This window comes from Petromyzon marinus, chromosome 41, assembly GCF_048934315.1.
Source record: "Petromyzon marinus isolate PM22_M1 ecotype Great Lakes invasive population chromosome 41, UKy_Petmar_22M1.pri1.0, whole genome shotgun sequence".
Classification (NCBI taxonomy): Eukaryota; Metazoa; Chordata; class Hyperoartia; order Petromyzontiformes; family Petromyzontidae; genus Petromyzon; species Petromyzon marinus.
This window is the reverse complement of record NC_133707.1, coordinates 11,606,928-11,624,707: the sequence shown is the minus strand read 5'-3', so window position 1 is coordinate 11,624,707 and position 17,780 is coordinate 11,606,928. Positions and strand designations below refer to the sequence as shown.

The 17,780-nt window shown below is 50.7% G+C and overlaps 1 protein-coding gene across 6 annotated transcripts in view; it reads left to right on the top strand.

Moving 5' to 3' along the window:
- Window positions 1–17,780, top strand: part of LOC116950878 (uncharacterized) — a 236,210-nt gene that overhangs the window by 51,268 nt on the left and 167,162 nt on the right. For all 6 annotated transcript variants that reach the window (XM_032969004.2, XM_076073392.1, XM_032969006.2 and 3 more), the window contains exon 2: window positions 6,940–7,116. The gene's annotated coding sequence lies outside the window, so the exon portion shown is untranslated. The remainder of the gene's footprint in view (window positions 1–6,939; window positions 7,117–17,780) is intronic.

The following is a 17,780-nucleotide window of genomic DNA, read 5'->3' as shown; positions in this document are numbered from 1 at the left end:
TCCGCCAAATGAGCCGGCCGCGCTCGGGTCCGCCGCTGCCATGTGTCCTGAGCAGATTACAAACATGCTGATGGGTGATGCGTTGGGCCATTAGGTTCCTCCGAGGGTGCGGCGTGGCAAGCTGGGGAGAAACCCGACGTGATGCCAAGTCGGAGGGTGGGGGGGGGGGGTGGAGGGACGCCTGCTCGAGCTTCATCACCGTCCGGTTCGGCCGTCAATCCAACCGCAATATTTATCTGTGGCGGTTACACGCAGCAGCAATACGCACAGCTTCATCACCGTCCGGTTCGGCCGTCAATCCAACCGCAATATTTATCTGTGGTGGTTACACGCAGCAGCAATACGCACAGCTTCATCACCGTCCGGTTCGGCCGTCAATCCAACCGCATTATTTTTCTGGTGGTTACACGCAGCAGCAATACGCACAGAGAATCGCCGCGACGTTTTGAAGCCTTGTCCGGCGCAACGGCCGTACCCTTCGTGTTGGACGAAAATGTTTCCCGTGGCTCGTGCGAGCGCTGCTGCTGCCCGATCGTCGGCGAGCGTGGAGGCGCCACCTTGAACCTTTCCATCAACGACTGTCGGGCGGCCATCTCCTTAACATCCACAAATGAACCACACGATAACTCACTGATCCGGTCATCCTTGCAGCAACAGCGGCTTTTGTGGTTAGCCATCGAACAAAGATGGTCACCTCATCGCGCGCTTTCAGATGCGCTTCTGCGGCCGTCTGTAACGCTCTTCCTTCCTACATTCAGAAGCCACTGGAGCTATGCACATGAAATTGATCTAGATTTAAAACTCATTTCTTTAGAACTGCTTCCTGTGTTTAGTTTGTTCTTCCACTGCACTTCAGATTAGCACGGTTGACTACATACGGTGCGAAGCCAACCGTACATTCTACTCTCAGCTCAACCGAGCATTGAGCATCCGAGCCAGTGGGGCGGGGGGGGGGGGGAAATTCCACATTCTAGTGGCTGGGAACCAGTCTTGCCGTGCAACAATCACCTTTGATGGGAAGGCGCAGCCCTGCAAGTGCTTGCTCGCGCCACCCAACACAGCCGATTTAGTGAGGTTTGTCACATAAACAGAACATGCCGATTCGTTGACTCGTTCAGCACACCAGTGTGTTGGTAGAGCAAATCCACGACATTTATAATTCCAGTACAACGTTTGGCAGGTGTAATTACAACCGTCCTCATTAGGCGACAGCCAGAATTGTGGAGAAATCCTCCTATTTCGATCTCCTGTTTGTTACATGTCTGTTGACAGGCTGAACAACCTTGCAAACGGGGGGATGGGGGGGAACGTTCCTTCTCGGCGGATTTTCAAGGTGAAATATTTAAATAAATGAAATGCCATAACAGAGAGAAGCCCCTCCACAAGAGGGTTTTTTGGGCCACCCTTCTCGGGTTGGCCATGCATCTTGGGACAAGTTGGAGGGGAGGGCATGGAGGGAATACCCCCATTCTACCCCCACACTCTACCCCCACACACTACCCCCACACTCTACCCCCACACACTACCCCCACACACTACCCCCACACACTACCCCCACACTCTACCCCCACACTCTACCCCCACACTCTACCCCCACACTCTACCCCCACACTCTACCCCCACAAACTACCCCCACACACTACCCCCACACACTACCCCCACACTCTACCCCCACACTCTACCCCCACACTCTACCCCCACACACTACCCCCACACTCTACCCCCACACTCTACCCCCACACACTACCCCCACACACTACCCCCACACACTACCCCCACACACTACCCCCACACTCTACCCCCACACTCTACCCCCACACTCTACCCCCACACTCTACCCCCACACTCTACCCCCACACTCTACCCCCACACACTACCCCCACACTCTACCCCCACACTCTACCCCCACACTCTACCCCCACACTCTACCCCCACACTCTATGCCCACACACTACCCCCACACACTACCCCCACACACTACCCCCACACTCTACCCCCACACTCTACCCCCACACTCTACCCCCACACTCTACCCCCACACTCTACCCCCACACTCCACCCCCACACTCTACCCCCACACTCTACCCCCACACTCTACCCCCACACTCTACCCCCACCGTATGCGTCTTGGCGGCAGCATCTATTGCGGACATGGGGTGGGGGTATGGGTAGGGGGCCGATGCAACTGGCAGAAAAAACAAATGCGTGCGTCCTTCGTCGAGAGACTGCAAATACGGATTGTGTGTTGCGAATTGTATCGCACGTGAAGCGATGGAGCCTGCGTCGGTTTCTCCCAACCGAGGGCGATTTTATCCCAACGGGGCCGAGTAAACGGCAGCGTTAGCCGGCGAGCGAGGTGAGCGCCCCGTTTGCGCTCGGTAGATTATTGACGAGCCATTCCTACTAGCGTGGCGTGCGTTGCTTCACTTGACAATTATCCTCGTAAAATATACACAGGCCATGCGTGCGCTCGACACGAGTGCAGCGGTGGGGTCTAATAATAGCCCTCGGTGCTGTGACCCAACAATAGATTGAGGACCGGCTGGGCTGTGCAGGAGCGAGAGAGAGCGAGTGAGAGAAAAAAAATATTCCTGCGAAATTTCCATCGTCCGCGGAGACGATCCCCCAGCCCTGTTTCTCGCTGCGAGGGTCCCACAGAGCCTATCAGCGTAACCGCAGTGAACGCAATTAACCAACAATAATGGCCATGTAGCAAAGGGGTCCCGGCTCAATGGCGGCACGGATTTGTCTACAGTTTCACCTTGTGACCTCTTACAAGGGCAGCGCCGTAATCATGGCCACTGTATTTTTCCAAAGACGCTCCGGCAGGCCGCGCACGGTGAACGCATCATTGTCTTGTAAGGGCGCCCGGTTATAAAACTCTTAGCGGAGAACTGCCCTCTGCACCCCAGTAGTGTCAAGCAGCCTGTGCCGTTTTATCTGTTACCCCTTGATTATGTGGGTGAAGGTGTGAACACGCGGTGATTGACTGCCTTGCTGCGTGCGTGCGTGCATGTGGGGAAGTGGGGAGCGGTAGCGTGCGCGGTGGTTATCGCGCGGCGCTACAAACACGACGACCCCAGTTCGATGGCCAACACCAGACGATTATCTGAACCTGTTCTTGGCCTCCCTTAAGTCGACTCCGCCTAAAACGAGTACCTGGTGCGATGTGTAAATGTCGTCAGTTGGGAGACAAAGGCGGTAGGGTGTGGTGCTGGCCATACACCCCCCTCGTGTGCCCTTGAAGGCCTTCATAGGTACTCGCTCACAGCACTTGCCCCAAAGATCTGTTCGGGCTATACGGGGGATCTTTGTCTTGTGTGGGGAAGTGGGTCTGCCCCCTGTGCTCTCACACGGGAATGAGCTCGCGTGAGTACCCACTGCTGTCTTCAGTGCCACCCAGGTTCACTTCGGGTGGCAGGGTTGCACGAGTGGGGTGACGACACTTGGCCACACTGCAAGAAGAAGAGGGTGGCCTGGATTTGATTGACTCGGGCGCCTCTATGTTTGTACATTCTTCCCTTGTTCTGCATTGGGCTTCCTCTGGGTTCTCGGGTTTCCTCCCATAGCTAGAGAATCCTAAAATGTAACTTTTTTGGGCAAATATGCAATTGTTGAAAAATTACCTGCAAATTACTGGATTGCGAGTGTGCAAAGCACCATCGCTCCTTACTGCAGAACTATCCCTGAAAATTAGTCTTGAGGCTCATTGAGGCTGTCGTGGATAAGCAAGCCATCTAATCATAATAATAAATTATAAAATAACGAATACGTACATGCATCTCTATGTAGTAACACTTACCGAGCCATATTTAACGTGAGCTCTGGCAATGAAAACATTCATGGGTCTGTTTAATCAATCCCAACCTGGTATTGAAGCCCCCATTAGGGTGACCTCTTATCTCCAACCACAACAGCGGGACACGGTGCCAAAGCACAAAGCCTTGGCTCGTTCCACCACAGTGGGCAAGGCGCGTGCACGAGGGCCTTTGAAGAAACCGGAATTCCCTGCACCCCTTCCAACCGACTCTTTCCTCCGCGGCGAAAACAGAGTTCACGTTCGCCCCCTTTCTTCCTTGAAGGGCCGACAACAGGCAGGATAGTGCATCCCCTGCGATTGCCTGCTCGCGCCACTGCTGGCGGAAGGGGCCTCCACGAGAGGGAGCCCTAGAGGGTATTGGGTCGACTCGTCCACGTTCCACAGTTAATTCTCGTGCCCCAACGCCGCAGTCGCACTTGTGTCCGGTTATCGGGCACGTGATGATGATGATGATGAGGTGAGGTGGTTGCCTGGTGCGTAGCCCTAGTGAGGTCCTCCACGGTGCGTTGCTCCCACAGGAGCCGACAGGCCAAGGGGATGCTCTGTGATCTCGTCAAGGAGAATAAACCATCATTTGTTGGCCATAGAACTAATACGGTCACCGCATTGCGCGCTTTCAGATGCGCTTCTGCGGTCGTCTGGAAATGCTCTTCCTTCTGATATTAGGAAGCCACTGGAGCTATGCACTTTTAAATCATCCATATTGAAAACTCATTACTTTAGAACTGCTCGTGTTTAGATTGTTGTCCTTCCCTCGCACCTCCAATTAGCACGTATGGCTACGTACGGTGCAAAATAACTTCATCATACATGCGTGCATGATCTGCGTTATGGCTAGGAAGCTTTGACTCTGCCACGTTGGGAAGAGGTGTGGGAGTTCCCACTGTTTACCGCACCGCGCTTGACTTGCCGACGACTAAACTATGGTGAACCCGTTTTATGCCGCCTGGTAGAAAGTTGCACAATGGTTTAAACTGCCGTGGATTCGGCGACCCTTTGGATTGGAAACCGGTGATATTTTCACTTTAATATCAACGCAGTAATGGCTGCAAGCAAGGTGTGCAGCCATTAATCCCCCACCCCCCCCCCCCCCCCCCCGTATGCTGAGTGCCACCACGTCGTACCGTGCACCGCGCGACCTAGCCCGGGCCTGCAAGCCCCAGCCCCATCATCGTCCATCCGCGAGGTCCATAAAACGAGTACCGCTTTTGTGCAAAGTCAACGTTGGTTGTCCTACAGTGGGTCTCGCAACCGTCATAGAAACGAGGAATTTCCGCCACGTTCTCGGGGCTGTAAACCTGGAGAGATGATCACCGACTCGATGCTTCCCTTGAGCAGGAGGGATCACTTGGACGTGATTTTAACCATTTCCCGTTCCGTGACGTCTGCAAGTTGCAGGGTGGGTGGCCCGCTCACCACTGAATCTATGAACGCGCAAGCGGTTAGCGTTTATTTTATTTGGTGAGGCGTAGCGCCGTTGTTTTTAAAGACAATGTACTCGCCACATCGAACTGTAGCGACACGACAGCACTCTGCGATAGCTGCCACCAAACTGTGCCACACGCCCTCCTGCATGGCCTTTTTCTTCCGATTGTGTTTGGATTCTATTGGATTCCGTTGGGATGACGTAAACGTTCGTAATCGGATTAGAATCGGAAGAAAAACTGACGACGCACGCGTACGTGAGTACGTCATCGGAACGGGGAAAGGGTCAAACTGCCGGTGGACAGAACCGCAACGCGCAGCCGAGTTGCACAACTCGAAAGCGGCGCTCGGTTTGTCCCGTGAGCCGCCTTTTGTGCCGCCGTAAGGGGGGGGGGGGTGGAGGGGGGGGCGGGGGGGACGGGGCCGCCCGACTCTCTGTGGGCCCCCGAGGCTACTCCGGCACAGCCTGGACCGCGCTTATTTACCGCGGCGCGTGCAGGAAATTGCGCGCTTGTTTTACTCGCCCGCTGGGGCAGTAAGATGCTGCGTTTTATTTGCCCGAGACTAAAATTTCATTGCCCGAGAATTTTGACGAGCCGTGAAACAGGGCGGTTGCGCGCGCGCGCGTGCTGACTGCATAATAATTTGTCGTTGTGGTGTTGTTTTAATTTGTGCGTGTTTGTGTACTCGATGACCTACAAATGTGTTTATACTGGCGGAAGTTTATCTCCAGCCTTAATGCTCGCGATGGAAATGGGGATTTGAACGAGCGGTACAGGAGAGTTCTGCTTATCCGAGTAATGTGGAGTATGCCTACCCCGGGAGCCAGTTGCCTGCGCTAACTATCCGGTGCTTCGCTTGGTTATCTGGGGTTTGGACCCCAGATAAACCTGGATAAACTGGCGTTTTCGCTCGTCTAACTGGATTACTGGGAGAGCGACATTGCATGTGTGTGACGTGACGAGGAATGGGTGCTGTGTCAGCGGCGACTGCCGTGGGTGGAAGGCGACAGACAGCCTCGTCTCCGAATGCAGAAAACGAGCCCAGTGTGTGTGCAGGAGGTGCTGAGCACACCTCCTTCAGAGGGGATGGTGTGCCGCGGTGAGCACGGCTGCACAGCTTCATAATGCATGCATACTGCTGCACGACTCCAGCGGTGGAGGGAGTGCAGCAGCGGGGCAGAGCTGCATGCTGCGCCACACTTCTGCACACCTCCTCTATGGGGCACGCCACCTCCTGCACACCACCTCCAGAATGGGTTTGTTCTGCTGTAGTTAATTTAAGGTATTCTTTGTCTATATTATTAGGGCCGAGGCGAGGTATTGCTTGGATCGGTGACCACTGCATATCAGGTTGCGATAGGCTGCTGTGGAGCTACGTGCTCGGCAGCAGAGGGGAGAGCGGCGGAATCCATCGCGTGACTGTACTTCTTTGTTCCCGCATCCATGGCTCCCTGCCTTCACCAACCCACGCTGACCGGTCGTTGTGATATTTGGTCAAAAACATCCCACGCCTTGCATCGCATGACGAGGCCCTCCCTCGGCAGTGGAGTGACTAAAGCGGCTGTACGCGCGTTTCTCTCTGGCCAGGTGGCACTGTGATCACAAGTTCAAGGCCATTATTGCCCCTGCTGTGGGGATGTGGAATCTTCACCGGATGTTCCTTTAACAGCTGTGTTGCTCGTTTCCCTGCAGAACTCACTGGGTGGCTGTGACGGGAATCAAACCCTCGTGTCCTCGCAAAGTGGCTCAGCGGTGAAGGTGCACAGTAAAACCCCAGGCTACCGCCCCCCCGTCCTCACCACCTCGACCAAGCAGAGTCGAACCGAGTTTCTACGCTCTGGGGCTCGTGCGCCGCCTGTTAATACAGAGGTGAGCATGAATACATTCGCTTGAGTCGAGTTGTTATTGTGATTTATCATCATCACGCTCGTTATCCACCAAAGCCTCGCCGAGTCTCAAGACGCTCTTTCAGGAGGCTCCTGACAAGTCTTCTCAGCAGGGGCGGTGTCGCTGCCGAGCGTAAACGCTATTTGAGTAAATTGCCAGCAGTTCTTCAGTTTTTGGATGTTTGGTCAATACCGGTTACATTCCATGGATTTTTTGTTGTTGTTTTTAATCTGTGGGAGGAAACCGGAGAACCTTGGAGTAAACCCACGCAGAACAGGCTGTAGAGAAAGTACGGATCCCACGCAGAGATGCACCCGAGTCTGGAATCGAACCTAGGTTCAACTCGGGCCCCTTGTTGCTGTGAGGGCTGCGCCGCCGACTCCCTGGCATGTTTGTTGAGTTTGCCCGGTGGAGGCTTGCATGGCCGATCACCATGATTACACGCGGCAGTCACCCACAAAGACAAAGACCCCCCACCATATAGCCTCAACAGACTGTTGGGGCAAGTGCTGTTAGCGAGCACCTATTAAAGCTGGCACGGCACACGAGGGGGTGAGTTCCCAACACTACGCCTGACCGCCTTTGTCTCCCCAGTGGCAATGTTTTTACACATCGCAGCAGGTACTAATTTGAGGTTGAGTCGACCTAGTTCATAGTTCATTTATTTGGTATAGCCCTGTGAGCCATCCGGCTCTTGAATCGGGTGCAACCGCAACAAACAAAAAACATGAACAAGAAAACATCTTAAAGTGATTATGTGACTGTGCAAACAGAAAATACAGGAAAAAAATATTGAAATATTCCTGAAATAGCACCGTACACCAACGCTGTGTGCAAAAATCCCAGCGGGATGGAAGTCAAATAACAACAACAACCACAAGACAACTAAGATTAAGGCCATCAGTCTAACTCTGTACTACAATAAACAAAAACATGGCCAAAACAAAAAAAACTTTTCGAAATCACCAAAATAAAAGCCATAAATCCAATGTAACAGTGATCATTGGGACTGTGACCGAATTTTTAACAATAAACTACATATACTTAGTTCCTTCGGTAAAGTCACGTTGAAGGGAAACAACAAAATAATAAAATATATATAAAACAATAAAAATTCTCACGACGTTTCGACCATAACACAAACGGTCGAAACGTCGTGAGAATTTTTATTGTTTTATATATATTATTATTTTGTTGTTTCCCTTCAACGTGACTTTACCGAAAGAACTAAGAATATTAATTACTGCAGTCACGAAAGCTTTAAATAAACTACATAAATAAATTATAACACCAAAATCTAGAGCCATATTTTAGACCTAGGGGAGGCCTAAGACCAGTTCAGATAATTGTCAATGGCTGTGTTGGCCGTGCGTAGGAATCGATCTTTGATCGCTGGGTTTGCAGCGCAGCGTGCTATAACAACTACATTACTACTCCCCACACACACGTACATGCACACACGCACACACTGTGCGTTCGACTTTTTCAAATTTCCCCCCCCCTAAGGTGGAAGTGAAGCTGGCAAATGAGCTCTATGCAGCGTTGTGCAAAATGTGCTAGAGCCCGCGGCTTACAGGGAGGGGGGGTTCGGAGAAATCGATACTGCCCTCTGGATGTGTGTGGTGGTGGGATCCTCAGTGTGAACTCCAGCAGGGTCTAGCTATTCGCAGGCGGGGTTGGTGGGTCACGCAAAGATCACGGTGCGTTACATTCCCAAACCCAGGGGCCACGAGGCAGCCAGGAAGTGGCGGTAAAGCAAGCGGGTTTGTGAATCTGTCCCGCAACCTTTGGATGTTAATAATAAGAACAATCCCTTCAAATATATGATGGTTCATGGGAGGTGGCAGCGGTTTAGGTGCGGCCTTTGTCCAGCTGTAGATTTGAGCGTGGCTGTTGAGGGTGATGATCATACACGATGGGGTTTCTCCAGGCATGCCCAGGTTTGCTCTCAAACACAAAATGCTCGTGAAGGTAGAAATTTGGCAAACGTTTCAAAATTACCATCCTGCTGAAAATTGGTCTCCGTCGCTGGGTTGAATGCGCGCATTCCTGTGTCCGTTGCATCACCTCTTCACCCCCCTGCCCCCACAAGTCAATTAAATCCACCTATAGCAAACACATTGAAAAGCGTAAGCCCCAGGTCTCTTGCAAAAGGAGATTCAGAGTCTCGGTGGTCTTAACGCGCCCTCGTGTGCTGGACGTTGCGTTGTTATGTATGTTTGTTGAACTTCTTTCGCACCATACACAGCCAACTGTGCATATCGTGAGGCGGTCAGAAGAAGCGAGCGCCCATCTCCCTGGGGGTGGGGGCGGGGGGGGCTCTGTCGTCTCGCCTCCATTGGCAGCCTGGAGCCAGCAGGCGCACGCGCCCTTTCACAACAAAGTTATTTTAGCAGCCGTTGTTCCCGTTGGTTCCTGAAATATTTCTCTTGAAAATGTTTTTCATATTTCAGAGCTGAAAGATTTCAACATGCCAGTCCGTTGAACCTTTCCCGTGCAGGCATCCGACTTCTTGCGCACAAAGTTATTGCGCTGCCGATACTACGACGGTGGTACTTTTCTGTGTCCCGCCACGTGGAGTTGGGGTTGGTGGATCACGCAGCAGTATAGCTGTTGAGCGTCCTCTTAGGCGTGTGCACTGCTTTTGGAGTCCGCTGGCCTCGTACAATGAGCAACCCTTTTCAATTTTTCTGAGCCACATGACCGGGAATCAACCCGATGTTGCCGAGATGTCAGCGGCCGATGTGGTGGCACAGTGGTAACTCTCGTGCCTCGTGGCAAGGGGAACCTAGGTTCGATGCCCGACTCGGGCTCCCTTTCTGTGTTGATTTTGTAATGTTTGCTCTGGCTGTTCTGCATGGGTTCCCTCCGGACTTTCTGCTTTCCGAGCATGTACAGTGGTACCTCGGTATACAGTGAGGGAAAAGAGTATTTGATCCCCTGCTGATTTTGTATGTTTGCCCACTGACGAAGAAATGATCAGTCTATAATTTTAATGGTAGGTTTATTTGAACAGTGAGAGAGAGAATAACAACAACAAAATCCAGAAAAACGCATGTCAAAAATGTTATAAATTGATTTGCATTTTAATGAGGGAAATAAGTATTTGACCCCCTCTCAATCAGAAAGATTTCTGGCTCCCAGGTGTCTTTTATACAGGTAACGAGCTGAGATTAGGAGCACACTCTTAAGGGGAGTGCTCCTAATCTCAGCTTGTTACCTGTATAAAAGACACCTGTCCACAGAAACAATCAATCAATCAGATTCCAAACTCTCCACCATGGCCAAGACCAAAGAGCTCTCCAAGGATGTCAGGGACAAGATTGTAAACCTACACAAGGCTGGAATGGGCTACAAGACCATTGCCAAGCAGCTTGGTGAGAAGGTGACAACAGTTGGTGCGATTATTTGCAAATGGAAGAAACACAAAAGAACTGTCAATCTCCCTCGGCCTGGGGCTCCATGCAAGATCTCACCTCGTGGAGTTGCAATGATCATGAGAACGGTGAGGAATCAGCCCAGAACTACACGGGAGGATCTTGTCAATGATCTCAAGGCAGCTGGGACCATTGTCACCAAGAAGACAATTGGTAACACACTATGCCGTGAAGGACTGAAATCCTGCATCGCCCGCAAGGTCCCCCTGCTCAAGAAAGCACATATACATGCCCGTCTGAAGTTTTCCAATGAACATCTGAATGATTCAGAGGACAACTGGGTGAAAGTGTTGTGGTCAGATGAGACCAAAAAGGAGCTCTTTGGCATCAACTCAACTCGCCGTGTTTGGAGGAGGAGGAATGCTGCCTATGACCCCAACAACACCATCCCCACCGTCAAACATGGAGGTGAAAACATTATGCTTTGGGGGTGTTTTTCTGCTAAGGTGACAGGACAACTTCACCGCATCAAAGGGACGATGGACGGGGCCATGTACCGTCAAATCTTGGGTGAGAACCTCCTTCCCTCAGCCAGGGCATTGAAAATGGTTCATGGATGGGTATTCCAGCATGACAATGACCCAAAACACATGGCCAAGGCAACAAAGGAGTGGCTCAAGAAGAAGCACATTAAGGTCCTGGAGTGGCCTAGCCAGTCTCCAGACCTTAATCCCATAGAAAATCGGTGGAGGGAGCTGAAGGTTCGAGTTGCCAAACGTCAGCCTCGAAACCTTAATGACTTGGAGAAGATCTGCAAAGAGGAATGGGACAAAATCCCTCCTGAGATGTGTGCAAACCTGGTGGCCAACTACAAGAAACGTCTGACCTCTGTGATTGCCAACAAGGGTTTTGCCACGAAGAACTAAGTCATGTTTTGCAGAGGGTTCAAATACTTATTTCCCTCATTAAAATGCTAATCAATTTATAGCATTTTTGACATGCGTTTTTCTGGATTTTTTTGTTGTTCTGTCTCTCACTGTTCAAATAAACCTACCATTAAAATTATAGACTGATCATTTATGTCAGTGGGCAAACGTACAAAATCAGCAGGGGATCAAATACTTTTTTCCCTCACTGTACGTCGTTAATTCGTTCCAGAAGGTAGGAGGACTTATTCCGACAGTGACGTCTACCAAACGAATTTTTCCCATAAGAAATAAAGGGAAAGGAAATAATCCGTTCCAGAGTATAATAAATTATATTTTATACGGCATATTATACATGAATGGGGTTGTAGAACATGATGTAGACACTACTGAGTACTAAAATGCATACATACATTAAAATGACAAAAAACACCACGTGAAAATTCACAGAGTTATAGCAAGGGTCGTGCACTGAACGAGATCTACGGGCAGACTGAGGAACGGCGCTTTGTTTCAGTCGTGAACGGGGTCTACGCGGATGCGCGGTGACTCATCCCGACCCATACAAGTTCTAGCAAGCGCGTCGTATCCCAAGACATTTTTTTCTCGTCAAAACACGACGTATGCCAAATTCGACGTATTCTAAAGCGGTCGTATACCGAGGTGTGACTGTACCATGCAACGAGTATTGGACAAGACGTCCCAATGCTGAAGAATTACTTGAAAATTAGTTTTAACACGTAGGCTTTCACGACCAATATTAGTCATTGCTCGATGAAGCTGGATGTAATTGCCAGAGAAATATCGTACTGACATTGTAAATGTTATGGCTTTACTCTCCAACACACCGGTGGGCTGACGTAGTAACTAATTTGCACGTTTTGTTTACGTGACAAGCCTTACTCTGATTGGTTGCGTCGAGTGGTGGTGGGTTAACGACGCATTTTTTTACATAATAAACGTACCTTTATTATGAATATCTGAAAAATACTCAATTGGGACTACATGCAGCAGCAACATCGATCGCATCCTTCATATGAAAGCTTGTCAGGACCCTCCTGAAAATGAGTCTTGAGATACTTGGTGAGGCTTTAACCGGGCGAGCGAGGTGGTGGGAGCGGGCGACCGTGAGCGCGGTGCTCGCCCGTTCTTCCGCTCCCCACGACCGGCCGGGGCCGCTGAGCCTCGCCGCGAATTGATCGGACGCGTTTGCGCATCATCCTCGGCTGATGAACGACTCCTGAAGTTCATTGCAAATAAATCACTCGAACGCGTCGCGTCAATTCCACCCCGGGAGTGCGCTCGTTCGCGGCCGCCGCCGCCGCCGCGGCCGCCGCGCCGCGCTCGGCGGAACGCGTCCTCATTATTTATGTAATATCAATACGCTGACAAAAAGCCCCAAAATGACTTATACATTCCGGCCGCTATCTGCCCGCCGTTCTAAATAATGAACCAGCCCGCTGATTGAGCTGTGCGCGTGGCTTAATTTATTATTTTTAAAATCTATTTTGCCATAGCGGCACACAGGCTTACAGGTTTAATGGGAACAATGGTCGGTGTTGCGGCGGCGGGCGGTTGTGGCGAGTTCGCGGCGATGCCCGTGTGGGGTTTAAGATCGGGCGGCTCGTGCGCGAGTCACGTGTTACGTAACCGCCGCTTGTTTACGTTGCTCGTGGAGCACGGCGCTCGCACGTTGGCCCTCTGAGCCAGTTTAGCACCAACGTGAGGCTGCCGACGTCAAAAATAGAACGCCTCGTCCAGGACCCTACTGTCAAACCTCCCGGTTTCAACCTTCCACGCCGCCAATGGTCGACCATCAACCGAATCGAGACCGGAGCATGGCCAATGCGGCCACCGCATGGCGCATCAACGATTCGGCGGCCTGCGAGTGCGGCCACCAATCCTAACCCATCGACCACATCGTAAACACTCCGCTGCTGATATCTTCACTCATTTAATGGAGGAATGGACAAGATCTGCTCACATTAACAGAGCTGCTGCATTGGCAGTTGTGCGGCATTGTCATTGTTGCTGCATTGCCAGTGGTGCACTGCCCATGACCCTGGTTGCCGCTGATATACTTGCTCCACGCCCATCCCCAGACCTTTATAAACATTTGCCTTCAGAAGCTAACTTCTTTGCCTGATGACGACCGCTTGTGTTGTGATCGAAATGTCGTAGTTTTTTCTTATTTTCTTTGAACCTATCTACGTGACTTTACCGAAAGACTCAAAGAATAATAATGAGATCGCCTCTGTTTCTGAACAGACAATCGAATGGATAACAAATCTAAAATGACACCTTTAATCTGCTGTTATTAATTCGTACGTTAGAAGAAGACGGACAGATTCCGTCGTGCTCTGGTGGATTGTTCATATGGTGGTCGTTGACACGCTCCGGTTGAGGTACATATGAAACCCCGTCCGTGTGCCCGGACAGAGGAGGGCTTCCAGAAGGCCCAGGAGAGGTCCCTCGCCCAGGGTCTCGGGAAGCTCAGGGTCTGGGTAAGCTCACGTAATTTGGGGAGAGGATTCTTAGCCTGCCACTGGACAGCGTCCAAGGCATTTGGGAGGCAGTTGGCAGCACCATAGTGGCACCGGGAGATACCGAGACCCTCTCAGCTCTGCTCTCCAGAAGACGGGGTGGTGGGGGGGGGGATGTGGCCCGGAGGGGAAGAAACGAGCATTTTCACGAAGATTCTAGTGCTGGTGGTTGCAGATCTGCAGAGCATGTTGCACACCAGCGTGTGTCCATATTCGGACGACATGCAGACGATCGCGTTCCAAGGGGGAAATGGCTCCATGGAATCTGCGTCAGGTGCTGATAAACGTTCTGTCTGCAGCAGGCCACCGGTCGAGCCGCTGGCCTCTTGCTCTCAATGTCGGCCATTACGTTGGCGAGGAGGGGTGAGTGAGCCGCAGGCACTGGTGGCTGAGCCTCATTTCGGGGTGCCCTCGAACGACACGGGCGGCGGTGCTGCAGACCTCGTGCCCCCCCAAGGTGCTTTCAGATTTCCATGTGAACCAGGAGATCATGCTCTCATCCTTCTGCCCTCCTCCTTTTTCGTACCCCGTTCAAGGCCAAGGCTCCATTGCCCTGGCTGATCTTGTCAAAGGAGCATAAACCATCCCACAAACTCCGGTCATCTTCGCAGCAGCGGCTTATGGCTGGCCATCGAACAAAGAGGGTCACCGCATAGGGCGCTTTCAGGTGCACTTCTCAGTTTAACACGTGGGTTAGATCGCGTTATTTATAAATGTGTCTCAACCCTCCACCACCCGACACAGCCAATGAGTAAAAAAAAAGTGTCACGTTGACAAAAACAAATAGTTCACTATTCATATTCTTAGCTCTTTCGGTAAAGTCACGTTGAAGAGAAACAATACAATAAAATAATATATTTTATTATTTTATTGTTTCCCTTCAACGTGACTTTACCGAAAGAGCTAAGAATATGAATTACTGCAGTCACGAAAGCTTTAAATCAAAAATAGTTCACTACTTTAGCCCACCGGTGTTTTTAAGAGTGGATCCACAACATTTACAATTTGAGTTCGACGTTTCGTTGGAAATTACATCCTGCATCTTCAGGTGATTTGCCAGAATAGTGAAGCCATCCACCTGCTTCTAGTCTTAAATAGTGCAGGATGACGTCATCATTGTTGAACCCCATCAGGATTCGAGATCAGAGGTGGGGGTGTCAGTAGGGGGTGTATGCAATTATGCAATAGATCAGTAATCAGCTACTTAGCATGTGACTCACCTGTAAGGAATTGCAATGTGTTGTGTATTACTTAATAATACGCTTTCAGGCTGCGCTGAGTCTATAGCATTCACAGCGATTTAAAATATTTGAATTCTTCTCAATTTCAATTGATTTTCTAACTAATCTTGGGCAGTAATCATTAGTTATGCATAACACTTAAACGTTATCAAAATCAATTGAATGTCCTTGTTGGCAAGCATGCTCTGCCACTGCTGACAACTGTGTTTGGGAGAATTTTATGTTCCTTTGGTGTTCTTTTAGTCTTACGCTGTTACATCCCGTCTGTCCAATATAAGACTTACCGCATAAGCAGTTTTTCTGATATACACCTTCTGTTGATAACTTCGGCAATTAATCTTTAGTACAAAACACGAGTTTTTGAATTTGTACCGTACCAAATCTCACTTATTATGAGGTGCTCTTCCTTCTAGATTGAAAACTAATTTATTTAGAACTGCTTTGTGTGTTTAGTTTGTTGTCCTTCCTTCCGCACCTCCAATTAGCACGGTTGGCCACGTACGGTGCAAAAGAGGTTCAACATGCATACAACCATAGACTGAATCTGGTGAGAGCGGTTGCTTTTTGAGGTCCAGGCCTTGGAGAGCTATATAGCTCGGTAAAATAAAAATCCTTTTTTTATATGCTTGAGTATCTTGGAGCGGGATAGGCTGTAGGGGCAGACATGGAGGCAGGTGCAATCCTGCGTTCAACCTGGGCCACAGCAGTGTCCCTGGACCTTTGGCCTGTGGGGCCCAGGGGTCTGCTTGAAAGAGATCTTACAGGGTGGCAGTGTAGAAGCCACCTCTGTCCTCTCAGCAGCCATTACCACTTGGATGCCTTGGTGTCACAAGAAGGCGCGTTTGGGATGGCTGTCCCTTTAGGCAACCATCCTTCGGTAAGCACCGTAATGGAGAGGTACATTTTTTCCTTCATTTTGGCGAGGCTTTGGTACGTATTAACGTGCACCCCAGCCAGAGCTTGTCAGTTAGTGACTGCCTATGGAAATACGGGTTTAGCCCAAGTTAGTAAAACCCAGTCCTACCCAAGCGCGTCATCTGCTGTAAAGTGGATGTCAAAGATACCCCACAAGCGCTCGCCCATTCACAGATCCTCTCCGCTCTCATCTCACCGCTGCTTTGCCTGACCCATCCGCTCGGCTAACCAAAGCTCTCCGTTGATCCTGGGCAGTTCTACCAAATAGTCAACCTCACGATTAAAACATTCAAGATCATCACAATAATACACACAGGGTGTTGTTCATTAGTCTCGTAAAATATGGCTTATTTATGGAATAAGGCGGTGGTTGATGCAGGTGAAACTGATGCTCTATCGGCATCCCAGCGTGGAAGAAAAATGAGTACGGCTGACACCACCGTGGTATTTTATGAGCACTTTTGTCTTTTCAAGGAAGGCGGACACATCATTCCAATCTGAATGGCAGTGCAATGACATAGGATGCCCCAGTTTATCGCCATTTCCTAGTTCTACGAAAGATCACCGACGTCGTTTGGAATTTCCATCGGACATTGTGGAACTCCTCTGCTCAGCCTGCATGCAAAGGGGATGTCATCCCGTCTCCTCTGCTACTCCCGGGGACCTCCTCGTGACCCCAGCTGCTCACACTCCCTTGCCCTGTTCAAGCTCAGCTTTAATTCACAGCTGTCCTCCCCCGCCATCTGTGGTCGGCTGAACGTTGTCTTCAGTTTACATCGCGTCTGGTCTCCACTGCACTGTAGCCATGCGTTGTGTACCCGTCTTTGCTAAAGATGCTAAATCTTGCCTCTTCGACCCCCCACATCCACAGTTGACACCAAGGTGTGTGAACTTGCTTCCCGCTTTTAAGTGCATATTCAATTCCCCTACGTTCACGCGTGACTTGAACACGTCGACTTTCATGGGAGCGCTTTAACGTGGCCGCAAAACGGCCTTCGTTACGCGCCCGTTTAAAAAAAAAACGATTTACTGGAAGTGTTGACGCATTCAAAAAAGTGTGCGGCATCAAGAACATTTCCCGGAGTTCTTCGTGCGTGCCCGCTCTCACTCTCCTGTGCGCGTCACGCAGCTCGTTATTTACGGAGTATAGTGGCGCGGTGGGTTCACGCGCTGTGCTACGATCCCAGTCAAACATTCGCTCGGTTCCCTGGCCGTGAACAATAACATCGGTAGCGCTAGGCATGTGGAGCTGTCCCATGACTACCGCCCCCCCCCCCCCCCCGTTTTATCCGAGCACCTGGTATGATGCGTAAACACGCGGGGATGACAAAGGCATCTGGACGTGTTCCTGGTCACACCACCCCCTCCTGTGCTGTGTTGCCCTTAGCGTGTGCTTACAAACCGCCATTGCGCTCGATGTCTGTAAGACTTAACGGGGAAATCTTTGCCTTTATTTTGCCCTATCTCTCTGTGTAGCTGTGGGTATTTCTTCCCCGTCCTTTGTGTCCTGTGGTTTGTCTGTGTCCTCTGTGATCTGCACATTTGTGTGACCTGCACCTAACTCTGTGGGTGTGTATGCTCTGTCCTGGGAGTGGTAGTGCAGCGGTCAGCACGCTGCGCTATGAACCCGGTGACACGGGTTTC